This window comes from Vidua chalybeata, chromosome 4 (assembly GCF_026979565.1).
Source record: "Vidua chalybeata isolate OUT-0048 chromosome 4, bVidCha1 merged haplotype, whole genome shotgun sequence".
Classification (NCBI taxonomy): domain Eukaryota; kingdom Metazoa; phylum Chordata; class Aves; order Passeriformes; family Viduidae; genus Vidua; species Vidua chalybeata.
The window spans coordinates 70,057,795-70,078,401 of NC_071533.1; the positions used below are offsets into that span (position 1 = coordinate 70,057,795).

General features: G+C 45.9%; 1 protein-coding gene across 2 annotated transcripts in view; it reads left to right on the forward strand.

Moving 5' to 3' along the window:
* Nucleotides 1–20,607, forward strand: part of PTPRA (protein tyrosine phosphatase receptor type A) — a 117,182-nt gene that overhangs the window by 22,256 nt on the left and 74,319 nt on the right. The window contains exon 2 of one of the 2 annotated variants that reach the window (XM_053941895.1): nt 5,139–5,273. The exons of the other annotated variant lie outside the window; for it this stretch is intronic. The gene's annotated coding sequence lies outside the window, so the exon portion shown is untranslated. The remainder of the gene's footprint in view (nt 1–5,138; nt 5,274–20,607) is intronic. 2 annotated transcript variants of the gene reach the window in all.

A 20,607-nucleotide genomic window follows, 5' to 3' on the forward strand; every position in this document is an offset into this window, starting at 1 on the left:
CTCTGGGGGTTTCATCCCTGTCCATCAACACCTGCAGGGAGGGTGCAGAGAGCACAGAGCCAGGCTCTTGGCAGTGGTGGCCGGGGACAGGACAAGGGGCTGTGAGCACACACTGACCACAGGAGGGTCCCTCTGAACATCAGGGAACACGTTTTGGCTGTGGGGGTGACTGAGCAGGGGCACAGGTTGTCCAGGGAGGTTGTGGAGTCTCCATCTTTGGGAATATCCAGCATTTTTCTCTCTACAGTCATGGGCAGCTGGCTCTGTGTGACCCTGCTGAGCGGGGAGTTGGACCAGACAATCTCACCTCCACCACTCTGATTCTGAGACACAGCCCAAGGTCCTCAGGAGATGCAGGGCTGGGCTGAGCCCTCTGCAGGGGTGTGACTTGTGCACAAATGCAGCTCCACTTGGCATCGAACAGCACTGTGTGATCACATCTCCTTTGCTGTAAGAATGTAAAATGGCTTAATAATTCTTCTCCTGCTGTTTTGGATTAATTTCTATCTTTATGCTATGTGTTTTCTTTGCTTGCTTCCTCCTTTCACCTTCCCAGCTGTCTCCTCAGAGCAAACTTCCGTGACTCTTATTGTTCCGCTTGTTTTCATTCTCCTTCTTGGATAAATGTTTGGTGGGTTTTTTTTTTAACTGTGGTTTCCTAAAGCTCTACAAAATGCTCGTTCCCTGCTGCATTTTAAAGTATTAGTTGCAAAAGAAAGGGCAAGGAGTCTTAATTCAGGTGCATGACTTCCTTTATCTGCTTTTCTTTTAAAAAATGACTAAAGCCACTGATAAATAATGCTAATTTTTGCTGCCATCTGTGAATGCAGGACCAAGCTGTTTCAGAGCAGCATTTTTAGTGCTCTGTCTGTTCGGGGGGAGAAGGAAAAAAGCTCTTTGCTTTAGCAGCAATAATCTATCTCCCACAAGTTGTAGTCTGTGCTCCCATCTACCACTAAAACCCAAAGCAAACAAAGATTCGTGCAGAGACAGGAAACCTTTTGGGTGTAATTGCTGGGAGGTCTTTGCTTTCACGATTTTTGGGTTCACCCAGAAAGGCAGCCGAGCAGGGCTGCGGTTCACTGGGGTGCATTTATGATGAGCTCTCACTGGGCTTTAATTGGACGTTTTTGGCAGCTCTGGGAGTTTCAAACACCCTCTGCAAGAGTCTCCTGGCCACGCTGAGTGAAAATGTCCCAGGGAGGGAGGGAGGGAAGGGCTGGTGCGTGGTGGAGGCACAGCTGAGCTACGCCCTGCTGACAGCCCTGCCTCCAGGCTCCTTTATTTTGGCCTGGAGCCTTAGTTTACATAATCCTGCCCTGATCCCTCATCTTCTGCATGGATCAGCCTTAGAAGACCCTCCAGTTTGACCAGATCAAACTGGGAAGCAGGTCTCTCCCATCATCTGAGCCAAGAAGTGCTGGTGTTGGTGGAATCAGGTGGCTTTGGCTGTATCAGAAGACCTCACCAGTGCCAGGACTTGATTTTGGGGCTCTTTTGGAGGCTGGAAAAAAGAAATCAAACCTTGAACATGAGCTCCTGGAGCCTGTGTATTGAATAGGTGGAACCCTATATGGGGGAGGTCTCACCTGCAGAGTCCAGGTGGTGTTTTCTCATGTGTTCATCTCTGGGTTGTGTGAGCTTCCCAAACCAGAACTGGACTGTGATTAAGGACCAGTTTCCCAAACCAGAACTGGACTGTGATTTAGGACCAGTTTCCCAAACCAGAACTGGACTGTGATTTAGGACCAGTTTCCCAAACCAGAACTGAACCGTGATTAAGGACCAGTTTCCCAAACCAGAACTGGACTGTGATTTAGGACCAGTTTCCCAAACCAGAACTGGACTGTGATTTAGGACCAGTTTCCCAAACCAGAACTGGACTGTGATTTAGGACCAGTTTCCCAAACCAGAACTGGACTGTGATTTAGGATCAGGTCTTTAGGGAAACTTGTCACGATGGCGATGTGTAATAGCATAATAAAACTCTAACTGCTTCACTTTAATGTGTCAAATGACTCATTTACAGTGTCATCTGGGAGAGATGAGGCTCTGTGAGATAAGTAAGACTTGCATGGGGAGGGAATATTGAGTAATGGACCCACAGCTATAATTGGAGGAGGAATAGATTTTCCATTTCAGATCTGAGGAAGTGGTTTATCTGCCCAGTCTGTAAGTGGATGATTCTTTCAACTTCCTCCACATATTCCCCACTTCCTCTGTGTAATATTCCTGTTATTTATAACTGCTGCATTGAATCCTAGAGGCACATGCTGCCTGCATTTCTGTATTATATATAAGTTGAGGTCCAATAGGTTGGTGGATAGTCTTGACCTTCTGGGAGCAAAGAGTTGATATGGAAGCAGGGAAAACATTTATGTCCTTATAACTAACCCCCTTTTCTCTATATTTATCATGTCTGAATACAGAGCAGCCCTGTCCATCTCTTCCCATCCCATAGGAAGCCAGGGAAGTGGCAGACAGACATACAAAGGATTATTATATTTGATCAGGCTCGGAAATGGGCTGGAGATAAAGCCCTTGGTGTTTACTGGACCATTAAACATTTATTATCATCTCTCCAGCGTGCTGGTGGTGCTGTAAATAACAGCTGTGACAAAAGAGTGGGGTCAGCAGTTGCCTTTTGCACCAATATTTGTAAATGCAGAAGCAGGTCCTGTGATTTTTAAGAGCTTGGCTGGGGGGAGCATCTGCCCAGGTGCCATGGAGGAAAGGGGCAGATGAGCCAGCAGGCCAGAGCTCCTCTTTGTCACAAGGAAATGCTGAAATCGTAGGAAGTGGGAGAATTTAAACAACAATGAAAAAAAGATTAGGGCCAGAGTTAGGAGTTAATTTATCCCTGCCCTTCCTAACAAAAACACTTAATGCACTTGGATCAGAACAGCTTTTGGATCTGGATTTAATTAGGTGGAAGCAGGCTTTGGGCCTCTCTCTCCCCCAGCTCAGCCACGCTCCATGAGGCATTTCCATCATCAGACTTTTATTTCCCTTTCCCCCCCTTCCCAGGTTTTTGCAGGGAGAGGAGAAGCGTCGCCGCAGGGCTGGAACTCGGCTCGTGGGGCCTGAGCTGCAGCACCTGGTCGGATGATGGGGCTTTTGAAAGGGGGAATATGAAGGGATTACTCTGTTGCTGGGAGGCCACAGCCTGGTGATTCCTACCATAGGCAATCCCTCTGAAGTCAATGAGATTGGAAAGCGTATAAATCAGTATGGAATTCAGCGTTTTCCTGGAAAAGTGTGGGGGGATATTTGTTTTACTTGCATATAAATTACTTCTAATAAGGCTCCATAGACATGACTGATCCTTCTCATCACACTGTTGCTCCTTCCAGTCCCAGAGTCGCTCTTGCTGCCCTCTAATTTTTAAAAAAATTTTGCAAAAAAAGCCTCCTGCGTGGGAATTCTCTGTGGTTGTGAAGCGTTGCTGGGAATGACTCAGGCGGGAGCGAGTCCTCATGCACTTGGGACCTGCGGTGTGAACGGAGAAAGGAGACAGGCTTGTTTTCACACTCTCTCATTTTGTGCCTCTGACATGCTTCTGTTCCACCATTCAAATGTCATCAGGCTGAGGGATAATTAGAGGGAGCCTGTTTTGCTGCAGAGCCGGATTGGGAATCCACATTGCCGTGAGCAGGCTGGGTTATTTCTCGGGGAATGCAAAGTGGTGGAGTGGGTGTCCAGGGAGCACTGCTGCACCACCAGGGAGAAGATGCTCTGCTGCTCCTTCCCTGTGCCTGCAGAAAGTATCTCCTTTCTCCAACTTAAAATAAATCCATAGAAACACAGAATGGTTGGATTGGAAGGGACCTTCGAGATGGTTTTGCTCCAAGACGAGTGGCAAGGACACCTTCAACTAAGCCAAATTGCTCCAGTCCCCATCCAGCCTGACCTTGGACACTTCCAGGGATGTTGGATGTGAGGATATTGGTTTTTTTCAGTGGTGCTCTCTAGCCTGGCAGTCTCCATCACCTTCACCAAAATGTTTAAGGGTTACCTGGAAGCTGCTGTTGGAGCTCTCGGGCATCGGTTCTGCTGCTGCCTTTGCTGTGGTGCTCATTCTGTGTGAGGCTTTAATGCCCTAATAAAGCATTAGAACAAAGAGCTTCAGCTTTTCTCTTGCTCCATTGAGGAGGGCATTGAATTTTGCCAGATGTTCCCACGGTACAGGTGCTTTCAGCTGTTTTAGACTCACCTTAAAAAATGCACCTTGCCTGTTTGTGCTTTGCACAGCATGTGGAAGATGTAACCAACTTGAAAATGAGATCTAAAACTGGAGGAGTCCTGCAGAGTAACTTAGGAGCCAAATATGAATAACTTGAGGAGAGAACCAGGTCCTGTGAAGCTGGTTGCCAAGGGAATAATTCAGTTGTCTCTCCCCCAGCCTGATGGGAATATTGTTTTCCTCTCCTCCTTGCCAGCATACCCACAGCTCCAGAGGAGCCATTCTCACTCCTGTAGATGCTTCAACTGATACATTCCTAATTCCACCTTGGGGCTGTTTTCATGAGCAGAGGAGCCTTTGAAGACACCTTCCCCCCTGTTCCAGGCCTCCAGAAGGGTTTGGGCTGTCCAGAGGTTTGTCCTCTCTTCCCACTGGTGCTGGCCTGATGAGTACCTGGCTCCTGCCCACAAACTTTCACTTTCCTCTCCAAAAATAAGGGCATTTTTAAGGCTGCAGTCTAGATTTTGATGTAGAATCTTGCAGAAAAGGAGATCTTTCCAGCTTCAGGCCAAGTGGTGTGTGTTCTTTGGTGTCTTCTCTGCAAAACAGAACAATTCGAGACTCGTTGTTTTCGTTGTTAATGAACTGCTGCTGTATTAATAGGCCGTGTACTCTTGGGTTATTCCCTGAAATATGAGCTGTAGTCTTCAGTCTTCTCCTTGACCATCTCCCTTTCTGCTGCAAGCTGGTTTTCCTCCATCTAAGCTGGTTTTCCTCCATCTGAGCTTGGAATACTCGGATAAACTTATTTTATATGGGGACTACAATGATGGCTGGGACAATCTCAATTTAATAGGACAATCCCAGCCATCCACAACAGAACGCAAGCATTTGGGACAGAAAAAGGCTGTTTCACCTTGGCACAAGCCACTCACTGGGTGTTGCTCTCTTCCAGGGTGCATTGAGAATAATCATCAGCCTTAACAAGGATTGATTGTGTGCTCCTCATCCTCCTGGTTTGGTATTAATCGGAAAAAGCTTTGGCCGTCGCGTCGGGGAGGCGAAGAGGTGAATGAACGTCCCTTTCAAGGTACAGTAGAGGCATGGATGAGATATTTGGGTTGTGGAGCTGGTGCTGGTGTAGCCTTTGGAGGTTCCAGGGTGTACAACTTCCTCATGGATTCACATCCCTCAATCCCACATGGAGAAGTCTGCACTCCATCATTCCCTTGTTCAATCCTAATGAGCGCAGTCGTCTTAGTGTTGGCTTTGCTTTGGTGTAACCTTGGATAAATCCAGTGTTTTCTCTTCATTTGCTTTAAAGAATCTTTCATTTTTGAAACTTTAGGGTTGTGTCATGAGTAGAGTTTGGGCATCAATATTTGTGCTGTTTTGAAGAGAATTTTTAATAAGTTTCTTTTTCTTGTCTAGACAAACCATTATTAGACTAAAGTATACTGAATTAGTATTAGACTGAAATACGTTCTTACTTTGGTGCAGATGGGCACAGAATTCTTGCATGAGTGATTTATAAAGAAGGGGAAAGAAAAAGCCCAGGGTCTTTTTGAGGAAAGGAAGGTTGTGGAGTGAGAAAGAAGGTTCCAGAGTAAGAAACATTACTCAGGACAATGGTGAATTAAAACCCAACATCCATCAGGGAGTTTGTGGAAAGTTTTTCTGGTCAAAGTTCTTCCTCTGGTCTGACCTGTGGAAAAGATTGAGGAATGCTCTTAAAAATTAAAAATAAAAACCCTACTGTAAGGTTTCTTGTTGGGTGTTTCGAAGGACTCGTTCCAACCCAAGTGGATTCAGTGCTGGGATGGTGCTGCTGGAGTAGCAAAGGGAGATGTGCCTGTGAAACCTGGGGATTTGTATAAACAAGATCTTTTCCTAAAGCATTTCTTGTTGCTGTGGCTTTCACAGGTTCACCCTGTCTGGAGAAGTAGTTTGTGTTTGTGGTTTGATATTTCCTTAAAGCCTCCACACAAGGTCCTGCCGACACTGCCTGCTTCACAAACATAACCAATTTATGGTTTTGTGTAAAAATTCTTTGAACTCATTGCAAATCTGACTTGATACTTCAGACTGAAGCCAATCCTAACTTTTAGGGTTGACTAAATCTTTCCCTTGGAATCTGTGTGATATTTAGCAGTGAGTTTCAGATCTGTTCGTGTGTGTTCCTCTCTGTACTTCACTGAATTTCATGTTGTGTTTTGCTACGTGTATTTTTAAGTTGGTTTTTTAAATTTTTTTCTTGTTCACTTTTTGATCTGGGGAAAACGTTGAGGTCAACAGCTGAATGAATCCCAGTAATTAGGGCTGTCCTGTGCAGAGCCAGGAGTTGGACTTGGATGATCCTTGAGGGTCCCTTCAAACACAGGGTATTCTGTGATTATAGTTTACTGAGAAGTGGCTCACTGTCCTAGGAGAAAGACTTTGTCTTTGGTGCCTGCTTTCTCCATAGCTGATCCCAGACAAGGATTAAATTCAATGAGACTGAAGTCTCAGAAGTAACTAATATATGATGCTCAGCATAAACATTAATAGACTAAACTCCATTTATTTTTAAGTTTTTGCTAGTATAAGAAAAGGATTCTTTTAGAGAAGCAAGAGCTTGGATGTGCTTATCAGGGCTTCTGAGCTCTTTGGGGTTGGAATTCAGTGGCCAGCTGGAATCCTGAAGCTGCTGGGATTGGCAGGATGTGCCTGGAGCCATGGGAAGAAGAGTGGCCATGGGCTGATCACCGTGGCCACTGCTGTCACTGGCCAGGTGAAATGATCCCAGCAGAATTGCTTGTGTGTGAGTGGTTTGTCTTGCCTGACGAAGCCCCATGTGGATGTGACACTGTTGGCTGAAGTGAAACAGTCCCACAACACCTTCCTTTTAAAATTTGGATTAAAACAACAGCTTCTTCAACAGAGTCCTTTTGGAATAAGACAGCAAAGTCCACACGGAGGTCATGGGACTTGTTCAGCTGCCTGGGGTAGTGTGGGATTCTAGGTGGGATTTAGAGATGGAGTGTCAGAGGTGTCCATCATACCCAGAGCCTCTTGACTCCTGTGGGCTGCTGGAAAGACATTTTGGGCTGAGTGTTTTTTCTCTCTCTGAAACAGGGATTATAAAACAGCTGATGGGAGCTGGAAGGGCTTCTGCACCAATTTCTGCTTGTGTTTCATTATCCATCACTTCCTGATTGGTGTCACAGGGCCAGAGCACTCAGATTTGGATTATGTAGGGGAAAAGTGATGCATGAAGCCTATACAAAGCTGCCCACTCAGACTTCTGGGCTTTGTTTGCATGGGTCACATTCACTTGTCACAAGTTACTGTCTTCTTTTTGTCAGCTCTTTCAGCTATGTCACACATTTATTCCAGCTCAAGCAGAGTAGCAGTAGTGCTGGCAGAGCAGGGAGCCTGTGTTTGCAGAGCACAGGTGAGAAGACTTCTGAATTTAGATCTGAAATGTTGATTATATCCTAAAAGGTTCTTCTTGTGCAGTTGGAAACTTTGGGATCCTGGTGGCAGCTCTGAGTAGAGATCATGGTGTCCTCAAATCAAAATTGGCTTAAAATGCATTACTGTAGGAGGGGAAGGAGGGTGGGAGGTAGGAACAGACCCACTACCAAACAGGTGCTATCTGTCCCAGAGGTATGAGTGGGAACTACAGAATATTTGGTTGGAAAGGTTCTTTATAGGTCATCTCATTCCACCCTCTGCCATGGGCAGGGACACCTTCCACCATCCCAGGCTGCTCCAAGCTCCATCCAGCCTGGCCTTGGACACTTCCAGGGATCCAGGGGCAGCCACAGCTTCTCTGGGCACCCTGTGCCAGGGCCTCAACACTCTCATAGTCAAGAAATTCCTTCTAAAATCTGGGTTCACCCAGTTTTTGCCATCATAATTATTTCCATGATCCCAGCAGGTTTACAGGAAGGGTAGGGGGGCAAGCATTCCTGATGCTGTACAAAACCTGGAATGGGAATGTGGGCAGGATCATCTTCTCCAGGTCCTTAGACCACCAGCCCAGGCTCACAGAAATAGTTTTGTTCGGGAAAATCAAGAGCTTGTTCAGAAATGCTGGAATTTCTTTGGAAATTCAGCTTTCAAAATCCACAGAGAAGCCACCCCTGCTCCCAGCAGCGGGTCGGAAGCTGGGTTTTTTGGGATTGCTGCCAAGAAACATTTCTTGGAAACCCTTCCGTGTGCACAGCAGGACAGGAGGTCTGGGTTTGAGCTCTGGGTGATAAAGCCAGGGAGGTTTTGGCAGGGCTGTGCTCAGATGCCTCATTCTTGTCCTTTCTCCTTGAGGTGTACGGGCAAACTCCTGCCTGGGCTGGCTCAGAAACTTCCATCTGACTTTGTAGCAAAGCTGAATTTTCCACTGACTGGGAAAACTTTTCGGATTGAAACAGCTCTCTTAATTTTTTGGATGGATTTCTCCAAGCCATTGACTACAACCAGTCTGTATTTTTGAATGACACTAGTGCTGAACCTTCCCTGCAGGGGCAAGAATTTTCATAAAATCATGAAATGGTTTGGATTGGAAGGGACTTTAGAGACCATCTGCTTCCAACACAGGGACATCCTCCCCTAGACCAGGTTGCTCCAAGCCCCATCCAGCCTGGGGATTCCCTGAAACCATCCCCTGATTTTATGATTCTTTGAAAATGGATGAAGCTGAAGCCTGGAGTATCAATTGCTCCTTAACCCTGGTGAAACCTTCCCTTTTTTTTTTTTTTTTTTTTCCTGTATGGGTTCCCCATTGCTCTCTCTGAATCCTTTCTTTCTGTTTTTTTTTTTTCGGGAAACTATAAAATTTATGTGGAGAAAGAAGGAAAATCTCTTTTCTTACTGCAAGGGCCAGGTCAGCATCTTTTTTTTTTTTAAATCCCAGTGAGAGCAATTTATCAGAAAACCTCGTGGGAAGCACAGAGCTTGAGCCTAGTGGAGCCAGGCTGAGTTTGAACACTCCCTTGATTGCAGCTCGTATCACCAGCAGGAACAGAAATCTTTTTATCAGTGACTTTACAGGATAAGAAGGAGAATTTCCCAAAGGATGGGCTTCTTCCCTAAGTTTCATTCTCCAAGGAGGCCCTGAGAAAAGCAGATCCTCTGGGAAGTTGGTAGCTGCAGACAAGTAGGTGCATGCACTGGTGTTCATTCTCACCTGTAGGTACACAGAGAGCTTTCCCAAATTGCCCAGAACCTGAGAAAATGGAGATAAAATCAAAAAGGCAATTGCAGTTAATTACACTTCCAAGGCAACTGGAGATTGGTTGGAATCCTGTGGGATTTCTGAGGCCTCCCAGTGCAATTTCAGGTGCAGTGTGGGCAGGAAGGTTTGGTGTCTGTGGTTGGAGGTGTCTCAGTTGTGACTGTCACCTCTGGCCGTTGGGCTGTGCACGGCACAGATGTCACCACCAAAACACAGCTATTGTCTCATGGCAAATTCCTCACAGAAATTTTGAGTTTCAATTAAAAAAAAAAAAATATTAGAAAACCATTTTGTGCATGACTGAACTTTGTTGTTCTTTTTCCACCTACATACTTTCCCCTTTCTTCCCATCATCACCAAAACCTGGCCTGAATTTTGTGGTTTGGGCGATGGGGAGAAGCCACGTTCCAAGAAATCCTGGATATCTCTTTGGTTTGTAGAGGAATTGGGATGTGACCAAAGAAGTGCCAAGATGTGGGATGTTCAGGGGGTTGCAGGTGAGCTGGTGTGGAGTAACAGGTGTAGAAATCCATTGTCACAGTTAAATGTCTTATTTTCTATGATGTGAGCTTGGAAAATTAAAGGAAGAGCCTAACTTTTAACTCCAGAAGAACCAAAGTCTTGAGGGACTCAGCAATGGGAGTCACAAAATACATAAAGCTGTATGGGACAGTATTTCTTGCTGTGTTCTTCTGTTCCTGGGGGAATTTGGGTCAAAAAATGCTCTGCTAACTTCAGAATTTTGCTTGACCCAAGCTTTGGGTCTCCAAACACATTGTAACCATGTCCCATCCAACTCATTATTACCTGAATTTGCAGTTTTTGGGAGGTCCATTGTGTATTTGTTCTAGACTTCACCAGCAGCAGAAACACGTGACGTTTTTAAAATATAACACAGACTTGTTTTTATTCCCTCAAGATGGCAAATCTTTCTTCAAGGAATCATGGATTAAACAAGACAGTGCCTCACAGTGGGTATTAAGGAAAAAATAATAATTTTTAAAAAGCCTTTGGAATGGTCTTTCCCTCTGGCATCTTCACTCAGGTTCTGCAATCAGTAATTCAAAGGAGGTTTTGTGGGGAGGCGAGATGCAGGAGGTGATATGACTTCCCCAAGGGTGAGAACTTTGAGAGCTGGGACCTGAGCATTAATCTCTCTAATTCCAGCTCAGCACTTCACTGTGAGATCATTACTTTGTGTGATTAATCCGTGCAATGCCTCCAAAGCCTCTAAAACCATAATGCTGCACGTGTCTTGAGAAGTGCTGCTGCCAGTTGGAGAATTTGGGAGTCTCTCGCCATCCCTGACACCTTTTTGCTTCAACACTGAGTACAGGGAAGCATTCCCTGGCCTTGGTTGCTCTTTCTCTGCTCAAATCATCGGGGCTGATGTAGGCTTCTTGGAGGAATTCTGTTTTCAATAGGCACAAAGAGTTCTCAGTGCAAAAATCTGCTGAAATGCATTTGATAAGTACAGGTACAACTGCAGCCATGACAGAATCATTCAGAGTTTTCTTGCAGTGACGAGTACCATGTTGTGTTCTTAAAACTCATTTCCTAAAGACAGGAGAGCAGTAACAGGACACAGACTGTGTTTATAGGCCCCTCCATCCCAAATAACCTCCAGAACCTCTGAGCATTTCCAGCCGCGTTTGAGAAACTTCAAAATCCTCAAATCTTTCAAACTCTGTGAAAACTGAGTAGCAGGGCAGGGGGCGGGGGTGCTGGGTGGAGAGACCTTGAGACTTCCCAGACCTGATGCAAATTCTGCAGCCTAAATTTACTTCTTAGGTAATCCATGTCTGATTTTTTAGGATGTTGCCAGCTCCTGGGCTGAGGTCATGGTATTACCAAAGCCTCGAGTGCAATGCTGGGCAGTCACTTTGCCCTTCCGCTGCCTTAACCCCAGTTTTATGTAGGATGACTTCATCCCCCTCCTCTCAGAGGCACGTGCTGCCTCTTTCACATTTAGCAGATTTTCCAGCAGCACCTCACACATCTCAGAGTCTTTGTGAATCCCGTCGGCGCCCAGAGCCCTGGGAGTATCTGATGCATCACGTTGCAAAGTGTGAAATTGAAGATTCAGCCCCACTTTGATGCTTTGGCTCTGTGAGCAGCAGAACTAATGTGGCTCAGCATACTAATGAGGGAAATATTTATTGCTCAGGGAGTGGCTGGTGCTGAGCTTCACCCTTGAAAAATTCCTGGGAGGATGGTCTTCCTCTTGGGATGGGCTTCATGGAGTCCTTGGCAAACAACTGGCATGGCAGTGGCAGGGGAAAAAGCCCAACTTTCAAGGAAATAGCTCCAAAATTATTAGAGTTGACAAAATTATTTTCATTAAATTTTAATTTAAAAATTCGTATATGTTTTTATTAAAATATTCTTATTACAAAATATATTATTAAAATTATTTTAAAATATTGGTTTATAAAAGACCTTAAGGAAGGTAGTAGGAGGGATTGAAGTGGAAATTGTTGCTTTTCATGGAGAGAAAGTGAGGGTGAAACCAAGGAGAGGCCTAAGCCCACAGGTCAGCACAAGGATAAAATTAAGATGCCAACAGCTTTCGGCATCGCTGGGGACATCAAAAATGTTGTTTTCATTTTGGAGAAGCCCTTCTCCAGCACTGTCTGTTTGGGTCACTGACATCTGTTCATTTTGCTTGCAAAGGGACCAAAAAGAGTGAAAGTGTCACTTTTAACCTTGTCTGGGCTTGGTAGAAAAGCACTCAGAACTAAAAGCTGGTGGTGGTGGTACCTGGAAATACTGACTGGAGAAGCCTCCACTGAGATAAAACCTCTTTTTGAAGACAGGACTTCAAAGTTCTGTGTGTTTGTCAGGTGCCACATCCTTTGGGCTTTGCTGGGAATCCTTTATAGTCCTCAGATTTGTCATCTGGGCAGTTTAAATTCTCTAGAAGGAGGTAAGGGATTACGTGGGAGAGTTTTGCTTGCCAGGATGGCTTCCACCAGGACGGGAGAATGCCGTGGACTGAAGGGTTGTGCACGAGGGTGTGGTGGTTTCTGGGAATTTTTGAGATTTCCCTGGAGGCTGGCCAGGTTGGAGACCCAAACCTCTGAATTATGTGTAATGTAATAGCTGAGTCAATGAAAAAATCACAGAATCATTTGGGTTGGAAAAGATCTCCAAGATCATTGAGTCCAACCAGTGACCCATTCCCACCTTGTCACCCAGACCAGAGCACCAAGTGCCATGTCCAGTCGTTCCTTGAACACCTCCAGGGATGGAGGCTCCACCACCTTGCTGGGCAGCCACCTACAATGCTTAACAACCATTTCCATGAAGAAATTCCTTAAAATGAGATGCTCTCCTGAATATCTGTCCTCTTGACTCAACTGGGGAGCCTCCAAAAGCCAAGATGGTTTTGGTTTAGGTTCCCTTAGCAGTGAAATGTGCATCAAAAATCACGAACACAAAAATTTTGCTTGATTTGCTTGTCTTCTCCACATCCAGCTTTTATATCCCTGGGATGATCTTGATTTATTTCCACCAAGAAAAATTAAATTCCTTCTGAACCACGCAGTCCGGAACTCAGAGCAGCACCTTGACACGGCGTTGCTCGGGGAACCCAAAGGGTTTTAGGAGCCTGATTGGAAATTCCAACAGCAAACCAGGACTGCTGGCAACCAACTTCCAACTCGAAATCCTCCAGGAGCACAATGCACTACAATTATAGCAGCTTTCCTGGGTCAGGAAACAAGCACAGCCACTGCTGTATTCCTGTGTGTGATATTTCTGACACACAATGTTATCTTGGGGATTGTTACGTCGGCTTTTATGTGGCGTGGGGAGGGTGGGGCGGAGGTTAATTGGTCATGTTAATGGTTTTCATGTTGCTAATTTAGGCTCTCGGTGCTGTCCCACTGAGTTACGGGAATTATTCATTCTATTGTGGCGCTGTCACATCTGTGGTGTGGGGAGATGGCTCCAGCTACAGCCCAGATCACTGAAAAAGCTCATTCAGCCAAGTTTTGGGGTTTTCTCCTGCTTATACCATGTTGGAAAGTCCTGAGAATCCTAATGGATGGACTTGGTCTGAAACCAGACCTGTGTGTACAGACCTACACCCGGCTGAGGGACAGGAGCTACTCATTATGTGTTTGTTCAAACCCATCCCTGGCAAAATGTCTTTAATTCTCCCAAAACGTGTCTCTTTGGACATGTGTTCTGGAAACGCAGTGGAAACTAGTGCAGAGTTCATGGCTTTGTGGTTGCAAGGTTTTTTTCCTTCATAGAATTACAGAATTATAGAATTGTTTGGATTGGAAAATGCCTTTAAGATCATTGAATCCCATAACCCAGCGCTGCCAAGGCCACCACTGACCCATGTCCCCAAGTGCCACATGCACTTGGCTTTTAAATCCCTCCAAGAGTGGTGAATCCATCACTGCCCTGGGCAGCTGTACCAGGGCTGGACAACCCTTTCCATGGAGAAATTTTCCCTCATATCCAATTTAAACCTCCCCTGGTGCAACTTGAGGTCATTTCCTCTTGTCCTCAAAATAGAAAAAAGCCCCAGAAATTAAAACCCCAAGCCACTGCAACAGCCAAACCCTCAACTTGTTTTGTTTAGTGATCATTCCTAAAATAGTTCTGTTCACTAAAGCTATGGAAATTGGCACCTAATGCATTGGTTGAGGGATACAGCTCAAGGAAAAATGAAAAAAGATTGGCTTTTTTTTTTTTTTTTTTTATTCTTCAGTGTCTGGTGAGAGCAGAAGAATCAATGAGGAAGTTAAAATTTTGGAATCTTCGGCTTCCTAATGCCTCAAAATGCAACTTTTTGTATGAACTTAAAGTTAAAAAGTGTTCCAGGCCAGGTTGGGCAGGGCTTGGAGCAACCTGGGAGAGTGGAAGTGTCCCTGCCCGTGGCAGGGGGTGGGACCAGATGATCTTTAAGGTCCCATCCAACCCAAACCACTCTGTGATTCACAAAAGATAATAAATGCCTGTCTCTTTTTCTAGAAGCTGAAATGTCACAGCCATCATGGGGTGGTTACAGAAGAAACACACACAACCAAAATTCTGCCGGGGATTAAACTTCATTTTTATTTATGGTGTGCTCCTCTCACACATAGAAAGTTTATTTGCTGAAGACCATTTGCTTTTCTCCAGCCAGACCGACAAGGCTGCACTCAGGAAGCACCAGAGGGATGGCTTAATTTTATAAGAATAAAAAAAAAAAACACTTCAGAGAGAGCTCTTCGTGTTGTACTTCCTCCATTCAGGACTCCAAGTCTTTCACAAAACTGAGCAGAATCCCACGGGGCCACAGCCATCCCAGGGTGGTGGATTGAATGACTTAAGTATCTTTTTCTGGTCTGATTTGTGACTGTAGCTTGAATTTATTGCCTCCTCTGTGAACCACAGATATGTTTGTTATTTGCAATTACATGGGAAAAAAAAAAAAAAAAGAGCTTTATTTGGATTTTTAAGTCATTCTTGTTCTTTGCAGTGGCATTTGTTGCAGTGAAATTCTTTTATGAGGTTTGTGGGGAGAGTTGGGTTGAAATCGTTTTCCAAAGGGCCACGTGACAGGCAGTGGCTCAAGGAAGGGACAGGTTGGATATTAGGAAAATTCCTTCATGGAAAGGGTGGTCCAGCCCTGGGCATCTAAAAGCCCTGTGGATGTGGCACTGCTGGGGGAGCAGTGGACTCAATGACCTCAGAGGGCTTTTCCAACCTTAATGGATCTCTGTTTTTAAGCATAAAAATGAAGTTTTTATCCCTTTGTGGGGCCAGAGTAGTGTGGCATTCACTCAAGTCAATTTTATACATGGAATATTTGGAATATTCTTTTTTTTTTTACTGGAGAAACCCACCTATCTGAGATTTATACACCCACAGGAGCTGAACTTCAGTTTCTCTTTCAAAAAATTGTCCCCCATGACAGGCACCTCATGGTCTGATGTTTACAGTCACCATATTCACATACCTTGAGTCAGCAACCTCCTCCTTGTCACTTAACACAATTTTAAAATGTTCCTGCTGAAATTCCCCACGTGTGTAATGGTTTCTCTGTTTTGCTTGACTGAATCTGAGAATTTTGCATTTTTAGAGCAGGGAGAAACTTGTGGTCCAGATCCAGGGATTTGTGATAAAATATTTGGGGAAAAAAAAAAATTAGCTTTCATGTTGGTTTCAAATTCCTCAATCCCTTAAAAAAGCAGGAGAGGTTGCCCAGAGAAGCTGTGGCTGCTCCTGGATCCCTGGAAGTGTCCAAGACCAGGTTGGGCAGGGCTTGGACCAACCTGGGATGGTGGGAGGTGTCCCTGCCCATGGCAGGGGGTGGAACTGGATGAGCTTTAAGGTCCTTCCCACCCAAAAAATTCTGTGATTCTCGTAGGATTTTGTTCCAAAGGACACAGTTACCAAGCACGCTGTTCAGCAGTGCTGGTTTTGGGAGGCTCTGCTGTCTGGATTCCAGTCTGTTGTGAGAAGACATCTCATCCACAATGTGGTGGAGTTGTAGACCCAGTGCATGGAGCAACCAGGCGTGAAAAAAATGAGATTGCTCATAAATATTTGACTGTATTTTTAAAAACGTTGCCCAGTAATTGCTTTCCTATCATTACCTTCTGCCTCCATGAAAATAACATATGCCAGCATGAACCCCAGTGGCAATGGGGAAGGACTGAGTGGGAGAAAATGAAGTTATCTCTTGATCAGTATTTTATCAGCTCAATAATAATATTTTGATTAGGAAAAGTAGTGCACTGTCCCTCAAAGAGGCACAGGCTTCTTGTGATTTCTGTGTCACCAGAGTTGTTTGAGGAGGGTTGAATCCCACATGGCTTAAAAACACCAAACCACTACGACCAAAGGATCATCTTCTGACAACTCTGTCGTCTGCTTTAAATCCTTCCCATTGCTCCAGCCTGAGTGCCTGGAAGGAAACTGGAGCTCTTCCCTAGGTGCTATTGCTGCCTCCGGCCTGCTCTGGACACCTTTCATGTAGGAGAGGAGAACTTGTGAGCAGGGGCAAGTCAAAGGGCCTTGAGTTAAGGGACTGTCAGCACTGGAGGTCAGGGTGGTCTCAGGGCTGCTCCTCTTTCCCTTTGTCCTGGGCATGGGCATGAGGTGGCTCCAGTTACAGAATCACAGAATGGCTTGGATGGGAAAGAACCTTAAAGATCATCCAGTTTCAACCCCCTGCCAAGGTCAGGAACACCTTCCACTAGCCCAGGCTACTCCAACCCCAGCCAAACTGGCCTTGGGCACTTCCCAGGGATCCAGGGGCAGCCACAGCTCCTCTGGGCACCCTGTGCCAGGGCCTGCCCACCTCACAGGGAAAAATTCCTTCCCAATATCCCATCTAACCCTGCCCTCTGGCAGTGAAAAGCCATTCCCTGTGTCCTGTCCCTCCATGCCATGTCCCCAGTCCCTCTCCAGCTCTCCTGGAGCCCCTTTAGGCCCTGCAAGGGGCTCTGAGCTCTCCTTGGAGCCTTCTCCAGGTGAACATTCCCAGCTCTCCCAGCCTGGCTCCAGAGCAGAGGGGCTCCAGCCCTTGGAGCATCTCCATGGCCTCCTCTGGACCTGCTTTAGCAGATCTTTGTCTTTCTTCTGCTGGAGAGCCCAGAAAATGCCACTGACCAATGCCTTGGCACAACCCTGCAATTCTTGGCATTGGGATCTGGCTGGGATGACTGAGCTCAGCCCAGGCTCCCTTTCCTCACACTGCTGGGAAATGTGGAAGAACCCAACTGCATCCCAGGAGTTCTGCAGGTGCAGAGGGTGGTCAGTGAGAGCTGCAGGGTGCAGCTCCTTTGTACCTCCCTGCCCTCCCCTGAGCACACTCCCCACACTCCCTGCCTGCTGCAGATCACTCCCTTCTGGCGTTGAGAGCCTCTCTCTCCATCCCACGGCTCAGGAGGCAGCAGTTCCTGATGGATACAGCACGGCAGATCATGGCACTGTGCCACCAGCCTCACCAGTGACCTCAGCAAAGCTCCTCTCCCTGCTCCTACTGCTTAAAATCGAGGATAAAAGGCAGTGTCTCATAAAAAGGAAGGTCTGAAAGTGATGCTTGCCCGTAGCTCTCTTTGTTGTAGGTGTTTGTACTCCCAACGTCCTTCTCATCCTCGGAAATCTAAAGGCTCTGTGGCGGCGTTCAGCAAAGGACTGCAGTGCACGGGGCTTGTGGCAGTGTGCAGTTAAATCACCAGGCTACATCCAGAGAGAAAGAGAAACCCTTTGCTCATAAAAAGGGCAGAAAAGGGATCAAGTTTTTTGCATAAATCAAGAGATCTTTGCAGCAGCGCGGTGCCATTGCTGGGAAAATTCATGGGGACCTCAAAGATAAGGGGAACAGGAGTGCTGAGCACCATAGGGTTGTGTTTTAAAAACCCCACAGTCCATCTCTTTTTTTGGATGTTAGAGAAAATTGTGTGGGCAGAAGTAGTGGTAGAGTCTCTGCAATTGTATCAGGGAAGCTGCTGATGGGTTTCACCAAATATTTTCATGGTGAATTGAGATTGTGGAGGAGATAAATCATAGAGCTCTCCAATATGCTTGGAGGTTCCTTGTGAAGGGTGGCAAACTGGATTTCTGGGCTTTGAGGGTGCAGCCATGGGGGAGTTACCAGAAAGAGAAAGAGATAAATCCAGGATTACTGCTGGGCTGTTTGCTGATAGTAAATATACCCATGAGATGTGCAGCAGAAAAACCAGGAGTGCCAATGCTGGGTACGGTGCGAACAGCCACAAATTGGTTAAAAAAATCCCCAAACCCTCAGTGTTTAAAATGAGTTCTGCAGGGAAAAGAGGCAGAGATGCCAAAACTGGGAGGAGCTTTGATAGCCAGCGTTGAAAAGCCGTTTCCTGAGTGGGAGGCTGGAAGGATGGATCCTGTAAGTTGGAGTAACGCGGGAACGCTGCCTTTCCTATTGCCCCTCACATTCCCTTTTTTGCTGGGCCGTATTTATTATTTCACACGGGTTATAATTCCTCGTCGGCGCACGGGGGTGTGGGAGGAGGAAGGAAATGACACTTGCTTTAGGACTTTGGGAAGAGCTGCAGAGTAAAGGTTCGGCTCTGAGAGCTCGGTAGAAATGCCGTGCTTCCCAGCGAATTCCTGCAGGTGAAGTAACCTGAAACCTGGCATTTGGGGTGTGGCAGAGGAAGATTGCAACCTGTCCAGTTTTGCCTTGTAACGTAGCACAGCATGGAAAAGGGCCTGACTGGGGCTTTTTAATTTTTTTTTTTTGTCTTTTAGGCTTGTAATGGCTCGATGGTTTTGGGGCGCTCCCCAGCCGAAGGTGGCTGGGCTTTGTTTGCCTCCAGAGCCCATTTCCCTTCACACAGTCACAGTCGGGAAGGAAATGGGTTTCTTGTCCAGCCAGCCTGGTTTTCCCGACAGCAAAATCTCCCTGGGTCCTGCTGGGAAGCTCTCCAGCTCTGCTCACCCCCATGTTTCTCTGTGCAATTCCTCCAGAGCAGCATCCAGCCCAAGCTCGGCCTCACCTGGCTCTGCACAATGCTCCTTGGAGATTTTCTACCTTTTACCTCAAAAAACAAAAACAAAAAAACAAAAAACCACCCAAGCAGCTTTGCCTGTTCCTTTTTATGTCATTGTACAAAATGCAGCTGTCACACCCACCGGCTTCCTTTTAGGTTTTACCCAGCTCTGGGCTCAGGGTTTCTTGAATAAAGGGATTTATGCCTGGACATGGCAGTGGCAGGCTTTTCTCCTGGCATGACCAGACTCTCAATGTGACATTCAGAGCTGTAAAACACTCCCTGACAATAGCTTGTGTTGTTCAAAGAGCAGCATAAATAATCGAGGGGTTTTTTTCTTGCTTTTTTGGGGTTTTTTTTGGTTTTTTTTTTTTTTTTTTTTGTGAGAAGAATAACATCTCTCCAGGCTGGCTGGGGAGGCGAAGGGCAGGCACTGTTGGAATGTGGAGGGGAAATTCAGGAAGGGGTGACAAGGAAAAGGGGGACTTGAGGTTGTTTTCTACAAGGTTTTTAACATCATGGTGTTGGGCTATCTCTCAAACAAGGTAATGGGGCCTCTGTTCCTTTTTACACACATTTTTATACAGAATAATTCCAGATTTCTGTGTGTTTGCAGGGACCTTCTGGCTCTCCACAACTCCGTGACAGGAGGGGGCAGCCAGCAGGGTCAGGCTCTGCTCCCAGGGATCAGGGACAGGAGAGGGAATGGCCTCAGGCTGGGCCAGGGGAGGCTTTAATTGGATATTTTTGCATGGAAAGGGCTGTCCAGCCCTGGCACAGCTTCCCAGGGCACTGGTGGAGCCTCCATCCCTGGATGGATTTAAAAGCCATGTGGATGTGGCACTTGGGGACATGATTTTGTGGTGACCTTGGCAGTGCTGGGGGAATGGTTGGATTCTGTAGTCTTGGAGGGCTTTTCCAACCATTTTGATTCTGTGCCCAAGGCTTTATCCTTCTTGAAAACCTCCTGGGATGGAAATTGCACAACCTCTGGGCACCCAGCTTGACTGAGCTCATGGTGGAAATGCTTCTCCCTGCACCTTGAACATCTCAATTCATCTTCTGCCCATCACCTCCTGTCCTCCCACCCTGTGAGAGCTGAGCTCTCCCTTCTCCCCAGTGTCCTTGGAGATGCTGGAAAGCTGCTCAAAGTCCCCTTCCTCACCTGGTGCTGGTAGCTAAAGGCACCCAAAGAGAAAAAGAGGCAAATATTTGTGGTTTTGCACCTACCACATACCTCAAATTAAAATTAGAAAAGGAAATTTTTTGAAGAAGTTACCAAAAAGATGCATTAGCAACTCAGTGGTTCATTAGCCCATGTATCTGATGACTTGCCTCTTCTGAAACTTTCATAGAAAAATATTTATTTTTTTATTTTGCTTCAGTCTTTACATTCCTTGCTGTCAGTACCTAAGAGGTGATGTGATCCCAGCATTATTTTCATAATTAGGCATCTTTTTGGTGCTGTGACCTGAACACAGGTTACAGCACCAAATTAGCAGAGCAACTGCTAATTTAATCCTCTTCAATATGATTTGTATCTTCTTTCTTATAATTATTTTTTTAAAAGTCAAGAATTTCACCACCAAACCAGCTTCTTTTTTTGTTGATTTCTCCAATAGTGTGAAAATAAAGCACTGAATAAATGTTTTTTCTACGATGAGCATGCAGAGGGAAAAGCTTACACAACCCGATCCCAACCTCATCTGTTAAAATTTTATATTTGTAAA